We start from the raw sequence: 21763 nt of genomic DNA on the forward strand, positions 1-21763 counted from the left end.
CTGCTGTAGTTCAATATCATAGGATAGATTCTATATCAGTCTGCTGTAGTTCAATATCATAGGATAGATTCTATATCAGTCTGCTGCAGTTCAACATCATAGGATAGATTCTATGTCTCAGTCTGCTGCAGTTCAACATCATAGGATAGATTATATATCAGTCTGCTCCAGTTCAACATCACAGGATAGATTCTATATCAGTCTGCTGCAGTTCAACATCATAGGATAGATTCTATATCAGTCTGCTGCAGTTCAATATCATAGGATAGATTCTATGTCTCAGTCTGCTGCAGTTCAATATCATAGGATAGATTCCATATCAGTCTGCTGCAGATCAACATCATAGGATAGATTCCTAATCAGTCTGCTGCAGTTCAACATCATAGGATAGATTCTATATCAGTCTGCTGCAGTTCAATATCATAGGATAGATTCTATATCAGTCTGCTGCAGTTCAACATCATAGGATAGATTCTATGTCTCAGTCTGCTCCAGTTCAACATCATAGGATAGATTCTATGTCTCAGTCTGCTGCAGTTCAACATCATAGGATAGATTCTATATCAGTCTGCTCCAGTTCAACATCATAGGATAGATTCTATATCAGTCTGCTCCAGTTCAACATCATAGGATAGATTCTATATCAGTCTGCTGCAGTTCAACATCATAGGATAGATTCTATATCAGTCTGCTGCAGTTCAACATCATAGGATAGATTCTATATCAGTCGACTGCAGTTCAACATCATAGGATAGATTATATATCAGTAGACTGCAGTTCAACATCATAGGATAGATTCTATGTCAGTCTGCTGCAGTTCAACATCATAGGATAGATTCTATATCAGTCTGCTGCAGTTCAACATCATAGGATAGATTCTATATCAGTCTGCTGCAGTTCAACATCATAGGATAGATTCTATATCAGTAGACTGCAGTTCAACATCATAGGATAGATTCTATATCAGTCTGCTGCAGATCAAGAAGGATAACTGTGACCAACATGCTTCACCGTAGGGATGGTGCCAGGTTTCCTCCAGACGCTTGACCTTCAGGCCAAAGAATTCAAGCTTGGTTTAATCAGACCAGAGAATCTGTTTCTCATGGTCTGAGAATCCGTCAGATGCCTTTTGACAAACTCAGAACAGGCTGTCATGTGCTTTTTACTGAGGAGTGGCTTCCGTCAGGCCACTATACCATAAATGTCTGATTGGTGGAGTGCTGCAAAGATTGTTGTGATTCTGAAAGGTTCTCCCATCTCCACAGAGGAACTCTGGAGCTCTGTCAGAGTGACCATCGGGTTCTTGGTCACTTCCTGACCAAGGCCCTTCTCTCCCGATTGGCCAGGCAGCCAGCTCTCGGGAAGGGTGTTGGTGTTTCCAAACTTCACCATTTAACAATGGAGGCCACTGTGTTCTTGGGGACCTTCAATGCTGCAGAAATGTTTTCTCAACCTTCCCCAGATCTGTGCCTCGACACAATCCTGTCTCAGAGCTCTACGGACAATTCCTTCAACCTCATGGCTTGGTTTTGGCTCTGACATGCACTGTCAACTGTGGGACCTTAATATAGATGGGTGTGCGCCTTTCCAAAACATGTCCAATCAATTGAATTTACCACAAGTAGACTCCAATCAAGTTGTAGAAACATCTCAAGGGTGATCAATGGAAACAGGATGCACCTGAGGATCAAGGATGATCAATGGAAACAGGATGCACCTGAGGATCAAGGATGATCAATAGAAACAGGATGCACCTGAGGATCAAGGATGATCAATGGAAACAGGATGCACCTGAGGATCAAGGATGATCAATGGAAACAGGATGCACCTGAGGATCAAGGATGATCAATAGAAACAGGATGCACCTGAGGATCAAGGATGATCAATGGAAACAGGATGCACCTGAGGATCAAGGATGATCAATGGAAACAGGATGCACCTGAGGATCAAGGATGATCAATGGAAACAGGATGCACCTGAGGATCAAGGATGATCAATGGAAACAGGATGCACCTGAGGATCAAGGATGATCAATGGAAACAGGATGCACCTGAGGATCAAGGATGATCAATGGAAACAGGATGCACCTGAGGATCAAGGATGATCAATGGAAACAGGATGCACCTGAGGATCAAGGATGATCAATGGAAACAGGATGCACCTGAGGATCAAGGATGATCAATGGAAACAGGATGCACCTGAGGATCAAGGATGATCAATGGAAACAGTTCCAAATCTCACAGCAAAGGTTCTGAATACTTATGTAAATAAGATATTTCTGTTTTTTTTACAATTGAAAATGGGTTTTATTGAATCCATTTTAGAATACGGCTGAATACTTTCCCGAAGGCACTGTAAATATCTAATTTAGAAAAGGTATTCACACCCCTGAGTCAATACACCCCTGAGTCGACACAGCCCTGAGTCGATACACCCCTGAGTCGACACAGCCCTGAGTCGATACACCCCTGAGTCGACACAGCCCTGAGACGATACATCCCTGAGTCGATACACCCCCGAGTTGACACACCCCCGAGTCGACACACCCCTGAGTCAATACACCCCTGAGTCGATACACCCCTGAAACGATTTAAGTCAAAACTGTAACTAGGCCACTCAGGAACATTCACTGTCGTCTTGGTAACCAACTCCAGTGTACATGTGGCCTAGTGTTCTAGGTTATTGTCCTGCTGAAAGGTGCATTTGTCTCCCAGTGTCTGTTGGACTGCAGACTGAACCAGGTTTTGTTTGTGCTACTACCATGCTAGCCCAATCACAAGGCATTGTTTTAAAATAGCCTAGCTGTGGAGTATGTGTTGCCCAATCACAAGGCATTGTTCTAAAATAGCCTAGCTGTGGAGTATGTGTTGCCCAATCACAAGGCATTGTTTTAAAATAGCCTAGCTGTGGAGTATGTGTTGCCCAATCACAAGGCATTGTTTTAAAATAGCCTAGCTGTGGAGTATGTGTTGCCCAATCACAAGGCATTGTTTTAAAATAGCCTAGCTGTGGAGTATGTGATGCCCAATCACAAGGCATTGTTTTAAAATAGCCTAGCTGTGGAGTATGTGTTGTCCAATCACAAGGCATTGTTTTAAAATAGCCTAGCTGTGGAGTATGTGTTGTCCAATCACAAGGCATTGTTTTAAAATAGCCTAGCTGTGGAGTATGTGTTGTCCTATCACAAGGCATTGTTTTAAAATAGCCTAGCTGTGGAGTATGTGTTGTCCTATCACAAGGCATTGTTTTAAAATAGCCTAGCTGTGGAGTATGTGTTGCCCAATCACAAGGCATTGTTTTAAAATAGCCTAGCTGTGGAGTATGTGTTGTCCAATCACAAGGCATTGTTTTAAAATAGCCTAGCTGTGGAGTATGTGTTGCCCAATCACAAGGCATTGTTTTAAAATAGCCTAGCTGTGGAGTATGTGTTGTCCAATCACAAGGCATTGTTTTAAAATAGCCTAGCTGTGGAGTATGTGTTGCCCAATCACAAGGCATTGTTTTAAAATAGCCTAGCTGTGGAGTATGTGTTGTCCAATCACAAGGCATTGTTTTAAAATAGCCTAGCTGTGGAGTATGTGTTGCCCAATCACAAGGCATTGTTTTAAAATAGCCTAGCTGTGGAGTATGTGTTGCCCAATCACAAGGCATTGTTTTAAAATAGCCTAGCTGTGGAGTATGTGTTGTCCAATCACAAGGCATTGTTTTAAAATAGCCTAGCTGTGGAGTATGTGTTGCCCAATCACAAGGCATTGTTTTAAAATAGCCTAGCTGTGGAGTATGTGTTGTCCAATCACAAGGCATTGTTTTAAAATAGCCTAGCTGTGGAGTATGTGTTGCCCAATCACAAGGCATTGTTCTAAAATAGCCTAGCTGTGGAGTATGTGTTGCCCAATCACAAGGCATTGTTTTAAAATAGCCTAGCTGTGGAGTATGTGTTGTCCAATCACAAGGCATTGTTTTAAAATAGCCTAGCTGTGGAGTATGTGTTGCCCAATCACAAGGCATTGTTTTAAAATAGCCTAGCTGTGGAGTATGTGTTGTCCAATCACAAGGCATTGTTTTAAAATAGCCTAGCTGTGGAGTATGTGTTGCCCAATCACAAGTGAACAGCATGCAGACAGAACAGGCCTTTCACATCATTTCAAATACAATCGCAGGAAAACACAGGTTGTAAAGCAAATGGCTCCTGCTGAAAAGATAATATTCTCATCTGTCTGCTCTAGGCTACCAAAACATTTGATGAACTTCCAAATATTGTTTTAGACAGACTTTTGGCACGAGCTCATCGGCCTCCACCAGTGACTGAGCTGTGCGTCATTGGGTGAGTCAGTGAAACCGGAAAGAATTTTAATGACGATCATTTCCTCCTGATATTGTAGTCTACAATATGTCTCCACAAACCTAGACCTAGGCTATTGATGGATTCATGACAAGTTCGTTTTCATTTATCTCAGCTGGTCAGTTTGTCAGTGTCAAAGTACCCTGTCGTTTCGATCATATGTGTGGTATTAAAAAATATTTTTGCCAAAGTCTCCAGTCGTGTAAAATGAGGTAGAATTGCATGAAATGCGTTTATATAAGCAAAAACAAACGTCCCGGACCCAAGGCTACTAAACTATTTCCTCATGTGTACAACTTCTGTAAAGTGCCTCGACTCTGTTGCTCTATGCTCCTACGCATTTGCGATGATATACACGCAATGCTTCATTATAAAAGGGATTATTTGTCTCTTGCTTTCCAGGAAGCATTGGGAGTCAACATGGGCCAGCATTCCTGTGGAAACGCTTTCGACACCTTGCAGAGTCCACGCCCAGACGAATTGAAGCTATTCCGTACACTCACCATGGATACAGTATTAAACTTGTACTGACAGGGGGACCTCGCACCATTTTCTGACTTATTGCGTCACGGACATCCAGAGCCTGTGATTGGACGATAGAGGGGAAACCCTCTTCCTGAACAGTTCCTCGATTGCAGCGATAGAAACCTGTTGTTGCTCTAGAAATATCAGCATCATATATAGGCTATGTGAACGTATCATATATAGGCTATGTGAACGTATCATATATAGGCTATGTGAACGTATCATATATAGACTATGTGAACGTATCATATATAGGCTATGTGAACGTATCATATATAGGCTATGTGAACGTATCATATATAGGCTATGTGAACGTATCATATATAGGCTATGTGAACGTATCATATATAGGCTATGTGAACGTATCATATATAGGCTATGTGAACGTATCATATATAGGCTATGTGAACGTATCATATATAGGCTATGTGAACGTATCATATATAGGCTATGTGAACGTATCATATATAGGCTATGTGAACGTATCATATATAGACTATGTGAACGTATCATATATATATATAGACTATGTGAACGTATCATATATAGGCTATGTGAACGTATCATATATAGGCTATGTGAACGTATCATATATAGGCTATGTGAACGTATCATATATAGGCTATGTGAAACGTATCGTATCTTTAAATGACCCTAGGATAAATCACAGTGATTTTGCAACGGTGGAACTGTGATTCTGTGAAGTGGGAAAATGAAACTATTTTTTTATTTAACCTTTAGTCTATTTAACTATAGCCTACTTCCATGCAGTGAATCATCATGACCCATGACATTCACAATGCACCGAGGGGTTGAGAAATGTAAAGAAAGTAGCAATGAAATTCTTGCTGTGATTGTTTCGTGTTTTTACGTCTATAAATAGCCTATCATACAAATACAGTAGGCTGCGAATCATAGGCCTATCAGTTCCCCATTGCATTATCATATTTCACACTTTGTTTCACAACCAGTCTTACAAGGTCATTTATAAAGCAAAAACAAACTACTTTTCAAACTGACGTATTCATAAAATAGCCCCGAAGCACCCATAATATCCTGTTTTTGTCGCTGTTGACTTGTTGCCTTGCTCTGCTTTTGCAGTACCTCTTACTGTACTTGCCAAATAGTGCTCCCTGTATTCTCTATTGCGCATGACTGAATGGCGGAATATGAAGTAGAAGCCTGTTTTTCTCCGAGCTCGAGTCCAACCCCCCCCCGAATCAACCACTGAAAAACAAAAACGCGGAGCCATTAAATCAACAAAAAAAATTGGGGCAGGTAAGATGTTAAAACATACAGTTATATAACGTTAAATATCTTGTTGTACGGGGAAGTCGCTCAGCGGAGAGGTGTACAAATATATTTTTAGCCCACGGAAGCGAACCGAAGACTGCAGATGGGGCTTTGGAACCGTTTCCGCACGCTCGGGACACGACAAGGCCCACTGACCCACATTCGAGAGAGAGCGCTGTGTGAGTGGGCGAGCGTGTGAATGTGTGCTTATGTGTGTGTGTGCGCGTCTGCTGCGAAATGTTTTTGTCATCGCTATCTCCTGCGGCATGACTATCTATTTGATGTTCCCGTTTTCGAGGAAATTGTAACCATTTCGAACGTAGAATCGCTACATTGTTGAAGATGCGCTGCTAGGCTAGCTTTAACTAACACTGTGTCAATGTCAATAGTTGCGTGACAGCTTGGCTGGACTCGGGTACCCGCCAGGCTTTTGACATATGTCAAAATGTGACATATGTCGCTCTTGGTGATTGATTGAGACGTCGTTAGAATGTCATTCTACGTTTTGGAAGTCAGTTCAGGGTTCTAAGAATGGATCCCCGTCGTCGGAATTCTAAGAAAACGGTCCACTGTTTTACCTGGGAAGGTTCTTCTGGTTGGAGGATATATTTTTCAGTTATATAACGCGTACACCTGTGGCTCTTCTTTAGCAATGGTTTTAGTTATACAACATCCACCGCGCGTATCCGTTTTTCTGCGGTTTTATACTAGCGGATTAGATGTCATTTATAACGATCTTCGAAAGATGTATGATTGAATCATTGCCCAAATGTAGGATTTTTTATTTATCTATTTGGCCTTTCATTTAACTTGGCAAGTCAGTTAAGAACACATCCTTATGACGGCCTAGGAACGGTGGGTTAACTGCCTTGTTCAGGGGCAGAACAACATATTTTCACCTTGTCAGCTCGGCGAAAACAACCTTTCGGTTACTAGCCCAACGCGCTAACCACTAAACTACCTGCCGCGCCATGAATCACTGAATTGACTGTCACTTCCAAACAGAAGACAACTGCATTGGTATCAAACATGTTTTTTTGAATGTAACTTTAATTGTCTCTTTTTATATATTAAGGAACACCTAACGTTACAAGGCTCACTACTCATGTTGACAGTAGGCTGCAAATCATAGGCCTATCAGTTCCCCCATCGCATTATCATATTTCATACACAGCAATTCCACATCCCAAAGCTACACCATGAGGTTTACAGTAAAGATCTGTCAGATACAAAGGGCCAGCTGACTGGAATCATTTACCTATAGACATCAGGGGCATTTCAAATCATCATCTAAGAAAACCCTTTTTCAAATGTTAAGAACAAACTGTTTTTGTTTTTTAAACTAATAGAAACATCACCATGTGAACGTATTTGTCAGTATGTATATATTATAGGTAGGGTGAATTATAGGTAGGGTGAATTATAGGAAGGGTGAATTATAGGTAGGGTGAATTATAGGTAGGGTGAATTATAGGTAGGGTGAATTATAGGTAGGGTGAATTATAGGTAGGGTGAATTATAGGTAGGGTGAATTATAGGTAGGGTGAATTATAGGTAGGGTGAATTATAGGTAGGGTGAATTATAGGAAGGGTGAATTATAGGTAGGGTGAATTATAGGTAGGGTGAATTATAGGAAGGGTGAATTATAGGTAGGGTGAATTATAGGTAGGGTGAATTATAGGTAGGGTGAATTATAGGAAGGGTGAATTATAGGTAGGGTGAATTATAGGTAGGGTGAATTATAGGTAGGGTGAATTATAGGAAGGGTGAATTATAGGTAGGGTGAATTATAGGTAGGGTGAATTATAGGAAGGGTGAATTATAGGTAGGGTGAATTATAGGTAGGGTGAATTATAGGTAGGGTGAATTATAGGTAGGGTGAATTATAGGTAGGGTGAATTATAGGAAGGGTGAATTATAGGTAGAGTGAATTCTAGGTAGAGTGAATTCTAGGTAGGGTGAATTCTAGGTAGAGTGAATTCTAGGTAGAGTGAATTCTAGGTAGAGTGAATTCTAGGTAGGGTGAATTATAGGTAGTGTGAATTCTAGGTAGAGTGAATTCTAGGTAGAGTGAATTCTAGGTAGGGTGAATTATAGGTAGAGTGAATTATAGGTAGGGTGAATTCTAGGTAGAGTGAATTCTAGGTAGAGTGAATTCTAGGTAGAGTGAATTCTAGGTAGGGTGAATTATAGGTAGAGTGAATTATAGGTAGGGTGAATTATAGGTAGTGTGAATTATAGGTAGGGTGAATTATAGGTAGGGTGAATTCTATACTGAAGAAAAATATAATCGCAACATGAAACAATTTCATAGATTTAACTGAGTCACAGATCATATAAGGAAATCAGTCAAATGAAATAAATTCATTAGGCCCTAATCTATGGATTTTACATGACTGAGAATACAGATATGAATCTGTTGGTCACAGATACCTTTTAAAAAAAGGTAGGGGCGTGAATCAGAAAATCAGTCCGTTTCTGGTGTGACCACCATTTGCCTCACGCAGCGCGACTCTTCTCCTTCGCATAAAGTTGATCAGGCTGTTGATGTTTTGTGGCCTGTGGAATGTTGCCCCCACTCTTCAATGGTTGTGCGAAGTTAGCGGATATTGGTGGGAACTGGAACACTGTCGTACACGTCAAACTACTGCATCCAAACATGTTCATTGGGTAACATGTCTGGTGAGTGTGTGTACAAGCCACGGAAGAACTGGGACATTTTCAGCTTCCAGGAATTGTGTACAGATCGTTGCGACATGGGCCCGCGCATTATCATGCTGAAACATGAGGTGATGACGGCGGATGAGTGACGCAACAATTTGTCATCTTTATTTGTATTTTGCCTTTATGTAACTAGGCAAGTCAGTTAAGAACAAATTCTTATTTACAATGACGGCCTGCCCCCGGGCCAAACCCTAACACGGACGACGCTGGGCCAATTGTGCGCGGATCCTATGGGACTCCCAATCACGGCCGGTTGTGATACAGCCAATGATCGAACCAGGGTCTGCAGTGATGTCTCTGGCACTGAGATGTAGTGCCTTAAAATTTGAAATAAGCTTTTTGTGCATATGGAACATTTCTGGGATCTTTTATTTCAGCTCATGAAAAATGGGACCAACACTTTACATGTTGCGTTTATATTTTTGGTTCAGTGTAGTATAACGATATACTGCAGCCTCTTGTTCCAGTGACAACACCTGATTTGAGTTAAATCAAGGGCTTGATTGAATCCATATTTGAACCAGGTGGCTGACCTTGTGCTACTAGAGCTGCCCTCGTGCTACTAGAGCTGACCTCGTGCTACTAGGGCTGCCCTCGTGCTACTAGAGCTGCTGTCGTGCTACTAGGGTGCCCTCGTGCTACTAGAGCTGACCTCGTGCTACTAGGGCTGCCCTCGTGCTACTCATCTGACATAACATCACATCTCTGTTCGTCATCTGACATAACATCACATCTCTGTTCGTCATCTGACATAACATCTCTGTTCATCATCTGACATATCATCTCTGTTCATCATCTGACATAACATCTCTCGATCCCATTGGTCCATTCACTCTACCAGGGAGATCCCATTGGTCCATTCACTCTACCAGGGAGATCCCATTGGTCCATTCACTCTACCAGGGAGATCCCATTGAACCCTTCACTCTACCAGGGAGATCCCATTGGTCCCTTCACTCTACCAGGAAGATCCCATTGGTCCCTTCACTCTACCAGGAAGATGTTATGTCAGATGATGAACAGAGATGTTATGTCAGATGATGAACAGAGATATTATGTCAGATGATGAACAGAGATATTATGTCAGATGATGAATAGAGATGTTATGTTATGTCAGATGATGAATAGAGATATTATGTCAGATGATGAACAGAGATATTATGTCAGATGATGAATAGAGATGTTATGTCAGATGATGAACAGAGATGTTATGTCAGATGATGAATAGAGATGTTATGTCAGATGATGAACAGAGATGTTATGTCAGATGATGAACAGAGATGTTATGTCAGATTGAAATTATGTCAGATGATGACGAGTGTTATGTCAGATGATGAACAGAGATTGTTATGTCAGATGATGAACAGAGATGTTATGTCAGATGATGAACAGAGATGTTATGTCAGATGATGAACAGAGATGTTATGTCAGATGATGAACAGAGATGTTATGTCAGATGATGAACAGAGATGTTATGGTCAGTGATGAACAGAGATGTTATGTCAGATGATGAACAGAGATGTTATGTCAGATGATGAACAGAGATGTTATGTCAGATGATGAACAGAGATGTTATGTCAGATGATGAACAGAGATGTTATGTCAGATGATGAACAGAGATGTTATGTCAGATGATGAACAGAGATGTTATGTCGATGAATGAACAGAGATGTTATGTCAGATGATGAACAGAGATGTTATGTCAGATGATGAACAGAGATGTTATGTCAGATGATGAACAGAGATGTTATGTCAGATGATGAACAGAGATGTATGTCAGATGATGAACAGAGATGTTATGTCAGATGATGAACAGAGATGTTTATGTCAGATGATTGAACAGAGATGTTATGTCAGATGACGAACAGAGATGTTATGTCAGATGATGAACAGAGATGTTATGTCAGATGATGAACAGAGATGTTATGTCAGATGATGAACAGAGATGTTATGTCAGATGATGAACAGAGATGTTATGTCAGATGATGAACAGAGATGTTATGTCAGATGATGAACAGAGATGTTATGTCAGATGATGAACAGAGATGTTATGTCAGATGATGAACAGAGATGTTATGTCAGATGATGAACAGAGATGTTATGTCAGATGATGAACAGAGATGTTATGTCAGATGATGAATAGAGATGTTATGTCAGATGATGAACAGAGATGTTGTCAGATGATGAACAGAGATGATGAACAGAGATGTTATGTCAGATGATGAACAGAGATGTTATGTCAGATGACGAACAGAGATGTTATGTCAGATGACGAACAGAGATGTTATGTCAGATGATGAACAGAGATGTTATGTCAGATGATGAACAGAGATGTTATGTCAGATGATGAACAGAGATGTTATGTCAGATGATGAACAGAGATGTTATGTCAGATGACGAACAGAGATGTTATGTCAGATGATGAATAGAGATGTTATGTCAGATGATGAACAGAGATGTTATGTCAGATGATGAACAGAGATGTTATGTCAGATGATGAACAGAGATGTTATGTCAGATGATGAACAGAGATGTTATGTCAGATGATGAACAGAGATGTTATGTCAGATGATGAACAGAGATGTTATGTCAGATGATGAACAGAGATGTTATGTCAGATGATGAACAGAGATGTTATGTCAGATGATGAATAGAGATGTTATGTCAGATTATGAACAGAGATGTTATGTCAGATGATGAACAGAGATGTTATGTCAGATGATGAACAGAGATGTTATGTCAGATGATGAACAGAGATGTTATGTCAGATGATGAATAGAGATGTTATGTCAGATTATGAACAGAGATGTTATGTTATGTCAGATGATGAACAGAGATGTTATGTCAGATGACGAACAGAGATGTTATGTCAGATGACGAACAGAGATATTATGTCAGATGACGAACAGAGATGTTATGTCAGATGATGAACAGAGATGTTATGTCAGATGATGAACAGAGATGTTATGTCAGATGATGAACAGAGATGTTATGTCAGATGACGAACAGAGATGTTATGTCAGATGACGAACAGAGATGTTATGTCAGATGATGAACAGAGATGTTATGTCAGATGATGAACAGAGATGTTATGTCAGATGATGAACAGAGATGTTATGTCAGATGATGAATAGAGATGTTATGTCAGATTATGAACAGAGATGTTATGTTATGTCAGATGATGAACAGAGATGTTATGTCAGATGACGAACAGAGATGTTATGTCAGATGACGAACAGAGATGTTATGTCAGATGACGAACAGAGATGTTATGTCAGATGACGAACAGAGATGTTATGTCAGATGATGAACAGAGATGTTATGTCAGATGATGAACAGAGATGTTATGTCAGATGACGAACAGAGATGTTATGTCAGATGACGAACAGAGATGTTATGTCAGATGACGAACAGAGATGTTATGTCAGATGACGAACAGAGATGTTATGTCAGATGACGAACAGAGATGTTATGTCAGATGATGAACAGAGATGTTATGTCAGATGATGAACAGAGATGTTATGTCAGATGATGAACAGAGATGTTATGTCAGATGATGAACAGAGATGTTATGTCAGATGATGAACAGAGATGTTATGTCAGATGATGAACAGAGATGTTATGTCAGATGATGAACAGAGATGTTATGTCAGATGATGAACAGAGATGTTATGTCAGATGATGAACAGAGATGTTATGTCAGATGATGAACAGAGATGTTATGTCAGATGATGAACAGAGATGTTATGTCAGATGACGAACAGAGATGTTATGTCAGATGATGAACAGAGATGTTATGTCAGATGATGAACAGAGATGTTATGTCAGATGATGATAGAGATGTTATGTTATGTCAGATGATGAACAGAGATGTTATGTCAGATGACGAACAGAGATGTTATGTCAGATGATGAACAGAGATGTTATGTCAGATGATGAACAGAGATGTTATGTCAGATGATGAACAGAGATGTTATGTCAGGTGATGAACAGAGATGTATGTTATGTCAGATGATGAACAGAGATGTTATGTTATGTCAGATGATGAACAGAGATGTTATGTCAGATGATGAACAGAGATGTTATGTCAGATGATGAACAGAGATGTTATGTCAGATGATGAACAGAGATGTTATGTCAGATGATGAACAGAGATGTTATGTCAGATGATGAACAGAGATGTTATGTCAGATGATGAACAGAGATGTTATGTCAGATGATGAACAGAGATGTTATGTCAGATGATGAACAGAGATGTTATGTCAGATGACGAACAGAGATGTTATGTCAGATGACGAACAGAGATGTTTATGTCAGATGATGAACAGAGATGTTATGTCAGATGATGAATAGAGATGTTATGTCAGATGATGAACAGAGATGTTATGTCAGATGATGAACAGAGATGTTATGTCAGATGATGAACAGAGATGTTATGTCAGATGATGGTTGTATTAAACACATTGTTATTGGCCTAAATGATGATCAATTGGGGATATTTATAATATTCTGTTTTATAAATGTTAAAAATGACCATTGTAATTTGTGTGCTGCAGGGTGGAGTGATGGCCGTGTTGGGCCCAGCGTCTGGTGTCCAGAGATGATAGAGGTGACCTCAGAGTCACCTTTAACCCCTGACCCCCACCACAACCCCTGAGAACGAGCTGAAACTGATCACACACACAGGCTGCAGTGGGGTAAGGACAGACAGACAGACAGACAGACAGACAGACAGACAGACAGACAGACAGACAGACAGACAGACAGACAGACAGACAGACAGACAGACAGACAGATAGACCGATAGATAGACAGACAGACCGATAGAGAGAGAGACAGACAGACCGAAAGAGAGACCATAGAGACAGACAGACTGAGAGACAGACAGACAGACAGACATAGAGACAGACAGACAGACAGATAGACAGACATAGAGACAGACAGACAGACAGATAGACCGATAGATAGACAGAGAGATAGACAGACAGACCGATAGAGAGACAGACAGACAGACCGATAGAGAGACAGACAGACAGACCGATAGAGAGACAGACAGACAGACCGATAGAGAGACAGACAGACAGACCGATAGAGAGACAGAGAGACAGACCGATAGAGAGACAGACCGATAGAGAGACAGACCGATAGAGAGACAGACCGATAGAGAGACAGAGAGACAGACCGATAGAGAGACAGACCGATGGAGAGACAGACAGACAGACCGATAGAGAGACAGACCGATAGAGAGACAGACAGACCGATAGAGAGACAGACAGACAGACCGATAGAGAGACAGACAGACAGCCCGATAGAGAGACTGACAGACAGACAGACAGACCGATAGACAGACAGACGCTTCATTAGAGGATAACACAGTAATGACAGTGACTGAAGCCCTATATGTGCTGTGTGAATGAATAGTGATTGCTGGTGGGCGTTGACAAGGGCCTATCAGAATATGGCTGTGTGTTTCCTTAATGTTGATGCTGCCTCGCCCCAGTAGAGTGTTATTGATGGAGGAAATGTGTCTTAATAGATGTCTGTTTACTACTGGATAGATGGATGATCTGTTTTCATGGGTAATGTGGATGGATTTACAAATGGACCTGTATGTATTAATGGATGACGTGTATGGATGGATGATGTGGTTATTCACTGTGTAGTGTGTTATGGATGGATGATGTGGTTATTCATTGTGTAGTGTGTTATGGATGATGTGGTTATTCATTATGTTGTGTGTTATGGATGATGTGGTTATTCATTGTGTAGTGTGTTATGGATGGATGGATGGATGATGTGGTTATTCACTGTGTAGTGTGTTATGGATGGATGATGTGGTTATTCATTGTGTAGTGTGTTATCGATGATGTGGTTATTCATAGTGTAGTGTGTTATGGATGGATGATGTGGTTATTCATTGTGTAGTGTGTTATCGATGATGTGGTTATTCATAGTGTAGTGTGTTATGGATGGATGATGTGGTTATTCATTGTGTAGTGTGTTATGGATGGATGATGTGGTTATTCATTATGTTGTGTGTTATGGATGGATGATGTGGTTATTCATTGTGTAGTGTGTTATGGATGATGTGGTTATTCATTATGTTGTGTGTTATGGATGATGTGGTTATTCATTGTGTAGTGTGTTATGGATGGATGGATGGATGATGTGGTTATTCACTGTGTAGTGTGTTATGGATGGATGATGTGGTTATTCATTGTGTAGTGTGTTATCGATGATGTGGTTATTCATAGTGTAGTGTGTTATGGATGGATGATGTGGTTATTCATTGTGTAGTGTGTTATCGATGATGTGGTTATTCATAGTGTAGTGTGTTATGGATGGATGATGTGGTTATTCATTGTGTAGTGTGTTATGGATGGATGATGTGGTTATTCATTATGTTGTGTGTTATGGATGGATGATGTGGTTATTCATTGTGTAGTGTGTTATGGATGATGTGGTTATTCATAGTGTAGTGTGTTATGGATGGATGATGTGGTTATTCATTGTGTAGTGTGTTATCGATGATGTGGTTATTCATTATGTAGTGTGTTATGGATGGATGATGTGGTTATTCATTATGTAGTGTGTTATGGATGGATGATGTGGTTATTCACTGTGTAGTGTGTTATGGATGGATGATGTGGTTATTCACTGTGTAGTGTGTGATGGATGGATGATGTGGTTATTCATTATGTAGTGTGTGATGGATGGATGATGTGGTTATTCATTATGTAGTGTGTGATGGATGGATGATGTGGTTATTCATTATGTAGTGTGTTATGGATGGATGATGTGGTTATTCACTGTGTAGTGTGTTATGGATGGATGATGTGGTTATTCACTGTGTAGTGTGTTATGGATGGATGATGTGGTTATTCACTGTGTGGTGTGTTATGGATGATGTGGTTATTCATAGTGTAGTGTGTTATGGATGGATGATGTGGTTATTCATTGTGTAGTGTGTTATGGATGGATGATGTGGTTATTCAGTATGTTGTGTGTTATGGATGATGTGGTTATTCATTGTGTAGTGTGTTATAGATGGATGATGTGGTTATTCATTGTGTAGTGTGTTATGGATGGATGATGTGGTTATTCACTGTGTGGTGTGTTATGGATGATGTGGTTATTCATTATGTTGTGTGTTATGGATGGATGATGTGGTTATTCATTATGTAGTGTGTGATGGATGGATGATGTGGTTATTCAAGATGGCGTAGCAGTAAGTCGTCCTGTCGTGTCGTGTCCCTGTATATTTTGTTTATATTTTGTTTATTTTTCGTTTTTTACATATTTTTCGTTTTTTACATAGCTATCCCTTTAAAAACATTTTGCTAAACCTAAGCTTCCAAATACGCTGGATCTTCACAACTAGCTATCTAGCTAAACCGCAACCCTGGATGATTACCCCTGGCTAGCGTTTCCACCCACTTAGCTTGAAGCTAGCCCGGCCTGCGCTACCACCGTAGCATACTCCTGAGCTACAATACCCGGGCCCACGACCGGTCTATCGATGTCACCGCATGAAGAGGAATAAACAGACTCACCCCATCGCGACGTCCCCCAAAGGCTAACTCTCTAGCCCTCGCTATCTCCCTGCTTGCTAATTCGGCCTGCTAACTGCTAGCTTGTCCAGCTCCGGTCCGCTAACTGCTACCTTGTCTAGCCCGGGCCTACAAACTGTTAGCTTGTTAGCACAGGCCTGCTAACCGCCTGAATCGCCGCGTCCCAAACGCCCACCGGACCCATATTTACTTTCTATCTCTTTTGACTTTTAATTTGTTTATACCTTCCGGAAACCTGCCTCACCCAATGTGATACGGAATCGCTATTATTTTTTATTTATTTTTAGAACACACTCAAGAACCTCCAGAAGCTAACCAGCTAACTAGCTACAAGCTATTTAGTCATTGTTCGTTTTTTTAACCTGGATAACACTCGCCAGTCCAGCTTCCCTTCCCCATCCACCGCTGCCCCCTGGACACTGATCTCTTGGCTACATAGCTGATGCACGCTGGACTGTCCATAAATCACGGTACTCCATTCTGCTTGTTTGTTTTATCTGTTGGCCCCGTTGCCTAGTCTACGCCATTTTACCTGCTGTTGTTGTGCTAGCTGATTAGCTGTTGTCTCACCTACTGTTTTAGCTAGCTTTCCCAATTCAACACCTGTGATTACTGTATGCCTTGCTGTATGTCTCTCTCAAATGTCAATATGCCTTGTATACTGTTGTTCAGGTTAGTTATCATTGTTTTAGTTCACAATGGAGCCCCTAGTTCCACTCTTCATACCCCTGATAACTCCTTTGTCCCACCTCCCACACATGCGGTGACCTCACCCATTACTACCAGCATGTCCAGAGATACAACCTCTCTCATCATCACCCAGTGCCTGGGCTTACCTCCGCTGTACCCGCACCCCACCATACCCCTGTCTGCGCATTATGCCCTGAATATATTCTACCATGCCCAGAAACCTGCTCCTCTTATTCTCTGTCCCCAACGCTCTAGGCGACCAGTTTTGATAGCCTTTAGCCGCACCCTCATACTACTCCTTCTCTGTTCCGCGGGTGATGTGGAGGTAAACTCAGGCCCTGCATGTCCCCAGGCACCCTCATTTGTTGACTTCTGTGTTCGAAAAAGCCTTGGTTTCATGCATGTCAACATCAGAAGCCTCCTCCCTAAGTTTGTCTTACTCACTGCTTTAGCACACTCTGCTAACCCTGATGTCCTTGCTGTGTCTGAATCCTGGCTCAGGAAGGCCACCAAAAATTCAGAGATTTCCATACCCAACTATAACATCTTCCGTCAAGATAGAACTGCCAAAGGGGGAGGAGTTGCAGTTTACTGCAGAGATGGCCTGCAAAGTAATGTCATACTTTCCAGGTCCATACCCAAACAGTTCGAACTACTAATTTTGAAAATTACTCTCTCCAGAAATAAGTCTCTCACGGTTGCCGCCTGCTACCGACCCCCCTCAGCTCCCAGCTGTGCCCTGGACACCATTTGTGAATTGATCGCCCCCCATCTAGCTTCAGAGTTTGTTCTGTTAGGTGACCTAAACTGGGATATGCTTAACACCCCGCCAGTCCTACAATCTAAGCTAGATGCCCTCAATCTCACACAAATCATCAAGGAACCCACCAGGTACAACCCCAACTCTGTAAACAAGGGCACCCTCATAGACGTCATCCTGACCAACTGGCCCTCCAAATACACCTCCGCTGTCTTCAACCAGGATCTCAGCGATCACTGCCTCATTGCCTGTATCCGCTACGGAGCCGCAGTCAAACGACCACCCCTCATCACTGTCAAACGCTCCCTAAAACACTTCTGTGAGCAGGCCTTTCTAATCGACCTGGCCCGGGTATCCTGGAAGGACATTGACCTCATCCCGTCAGTTGAGGATGCCTGGTCATTCTTTAAAAGTAACTTCCTCACCATTTTAGATAAGCATGCTCCGTTCAAAAAATGCAGAACTAAGAACAGATACAGCCCTTGGTTCACCCCAGACCTGACTGCCCTCGACCAGCACAAAAACATCCTGTGGCGGACTGCAATAGCATCGAATAGTCCCCGTGATATGCAACTGTTCAGGGAAGTCCGGAACCAATACACGCAGTCAGTCAGGAAAGCTAAGGCCAGCTTCTTCAGGCAGAAGTTTGCATCCTGTAGCTCCAACTCCAAAAAGTTCTGGGACACTGTGAAGTCCATGGAGAACATGAGCACCTCCTCCCAGCTGCCCACTGCACTGAGGCTAGGTAACACGGTCACCACTGATAAATCCATGATTATCGAAAACTTCAATAAGCATTTCTCAACGGCTGGCCATGCCTTCCGCCTGGCTACTTCAACCTCGGCCAACAGCTCCGCCCCCCCCGCAGCTCCTCGCCCAAGCCTCTCCAGGTTCTCCTTTACCCAAATCCAGATAGCAGATGTTCTGAAAGAGCTGCAAAACCTGGACCCGTACAAATCAGCTGGGCTTGACAATCTGGACCCTCTATTTCTGAAACTATCTGCCACCATTGTCGCAACCCCTATTACCAGCCTGTTCAACCTCTCTTTCATCTCGTCTGAGATCCCCAAGGATTGGAAAGCTGCCGCAGTCATCCCCCTCTTCAAAGGGGGAGACACCCTGGACCCAAACTGTTACAGACCTATATCCATCCTGCCCTGCCTATCTAAGGTCTTCGAAAGCCAAGTCAACAAACAGGTCACTGACCATCTCGAATCCCACCGTACCTTCTCCGCTGTGCAATCTGGTTTCCGAGCCGGTCATGGGTGCACCTCAGCCACACTCAAGGTACTAAACGACATCATAACCGCCATCGATAAAAGACAGTACTGTGCAGCCGTCTTCATCGACCTTGCCAAGGCTTTCGACTCTGTCAATCACCATATTCTTATCGGCAGACTCAGTAGCCTCGGTTTTTCGGATGACTGCCTTGCCTGGTTCACCAATTACTTTGCAGACAGAGTTCAGTGTGTCAAATCGGAGGGCATGCTGTCCGGTCCTCTGGCAGTCTCTATGGGGGTGCCACAGGGTTCAATTCTCGGGCCGACTCTTTTCTCTGTGTATATCAATGATGTTGCTCTTGCTGCGGGCGATTCCCTGATCCACCTCTACGCAGACGACACCATTCTATATACTTTCGGCCCGTCTTTGGACACTGTGCTATCTAACCTCCAAACAAGCTTCAATGCCATACAACACTCCTTCCGTGGCCTCCAACTGCTCTTAAACGCTAGTAAAACCAAATGCATGCTTTTCAACCGGTCGCTGCCTGCACCTGCATGCCCGACTAGCATCACCACCCTGGATGGTTCCGACCTAGAATATGTGGACGTCTATAAGTACCTAGGTGTCTGGCTAGACTGCAAACTCTCCTTCCAGACTCATATCAAACATCTCCAATCGAAAATCAAATCAAGAGTCGGCTTTCTATTCCGCAACAAAGCCTCCTTCACTCAAGCCGCCAAGCTTACCCTAGTAAAACTGACTATCCTACCGATCCTCGACTTCGGCGATGTCATCTACAAAATGGCTTCCAACACTCTACTCAGCAAACTGGATGCAGTCTATCACAGTGCCATCCGTTTTGTCACTAAAGCACCTTATACTACCCACCACTGCGACTTGTATGCTCTAGTCGGCTGGCCCTCGCTACATATTCGTCGCCAGACCCACTGGCTCCAGGTCATCTACAAGTCTATGCTAGGTAAAGCTCCGCCTTATCTCAGCTCACTGGTCACGATGGCAACACCCATCCGTAGCACGCGCTCCAGCAGGTGTATCTCACTGATCATCCCTAAAGCCAACACCTCATTTGGCCGCCTTTCGTTCCAGTACTCTGCTGCCTGTGACTGGAACGAATTGCAAAAATCGCTGAAGTTGGAGACTTTTATCTCCCTCACCAACTTCAAACATCAGCTATCTGAGCAGCTAACCGATCGCTGCAGCTGTACATAGTCTATTGGTAAATAGCCCACCCTTTTCACCTACCTCATCCCCGTACTGTTTTTATTTATTTACTTTTCTGCTCTTCTGCACACCAATATCTCTACCTGTACATGACCATCTGATCTTTTATCACTCCAGTGTTAATCTGCAAAATTGTAATTATTTGCCTACCTCCTCATGCCTTTTGCACACATTGTATATAGACCCCCCCTTCGTTTTCTACTGTGTTATTGACTTGTTAATTGTTTACTCCATGTGTAACTCTTTGTTGTATGCTCACACTGCTATGCTTTATCTTGGCCAGGTCGCAGTTGCAAATGAGAACTTGTTCTCAACTAGCCTACCTGGTTAAATAAAGGTGTTCTCAACTAGCCTACCTGGTTAAATAAAGGTGTTCTCAACTAGCCTACCTGGTTAAATAAAGGTGTTCTCAACTAGCCTACCTGGTTAAATAAAGGTGTTATCAACTAGCCTACCTGGTTAAATAAAGGTGTTCTCAACTAGCCTACCTGGTTAAATAAAGGTGTTATCAACTAGCCTACCTGGTTAAATAAAGGTGTTATCAACTAGCCTACCTGGTTAAATAAAGGTGTTCTCAACTAGCCTACCTGGTTAAATAAAGGTGTTCTCAACTAGCCTACCTGGTTAAATAAAGGTGTTCTCAACTAGCCTACCTGGTTAAATAAAGGTGTTCTCAACTAGCCTACCTGGTTAAATAAAGGTGTTCTCAACTAGCCTACCTGGTTAAATAAAGGTGTTCTCAACTAGCCTACCTGGTTAAATAAAGGTGTTCTCAACTAGCCTACCTGGTTAAATAAAGGTGTTCTCAACTAGCCTACCTGGTTAAATAAAGGTGTTATCAACTAGCCTACCTGGTTAAATAAAGGTGTTCTCAACTAGCCTACCTGGTTAAATAAAGGTGTTCTCAACTAGCCTACCTGGTTAAATAAAGGTGTTATCAACTAGCCTACCTGGTTAAATAAAGGTGTTATCAACTAGCCTACCTGGTTAAATAAAGGTGTTCTCAACTAGCCTACCTGGTTAAATAAAGGTGTTCTCAACTAGCCTACCTGGTTAAATAAAGGTGTTCTCAACTAGCCTACCTGGTTAAATAAAGGTGTTCTCAACTAGCCTACCTGGTTAAATAAAGGTGTTCTCAACTAGCCTACCTGGTTAAATAAAGGTGTTATCAACTAGCCTACCTGGTTAAATAAAGGTGTTCTCAACTAGCCTACCTGGTTAAATAAAGGTGTTCTCAACTAGCCTACCTGGTTAAATAAAGGTGTTATCAACTAGCCTACCTGGTTAAATAAAGGTGTTATCAACTAGCCTACCTGGTTAAATAAAGGTGTTCTCAACTAGCCTACCTGGTTAAATAAAGGTGTTCTCAACTAGCCTACCTGGTTAAATAA

At 41.9% G+C, this 21763-nt stretch overlaps 1 protein-coding gene across 12 annotated transcripts in view; it reads left to right on the plus strand.

The window, feature by feature from the left end:
* The first annotated feature begins 5139 nt into the window (after positions 1–5139).
* LOC109887115 (circadian locomoter output cycles protein kaput) overlaps positions 5140–21763 on the plus strand; it is a 54038-nt gene continuing 37414 nt past the window's right edge. For 9 of the 12 annotated variants that reach the window (XM_031814718.1, XM_031814721.1, XM_031814720.1 and 6 more), the window contains exons 1-2: positions 5142–6145; positions 13442–13582. The gene's annotated coding sequence lies outside the window, so the exon portion shown is untranslated. Of the gene's footprint in view, positions 6146–13441; positions 13583–21763 lie in introns of all 12 variants that reach the window. The other 3 variants (XM_031814729.1, XM_031814731.1, XM_031814730.1) reach the window with 3 other exon arrangements.

Source organism: Oncorhynchus kisutch, unplaced genomic scaffold, assembly GCF_002021735.2.
Source record: "Oncorhynchus kisutch isolate 150728-3 unplaced genomic scaffold, Okis_V2 Okis07a-Okis12b_hom, whole genome shotgun sequence".
Classification (NCBI taxonomy): Eukaryota; Metazoa; Chordata; class Actinopteri; order Salmoniformes; family Salmonidae; genus Oncorhynchus; species Oncorhynchus kisutch.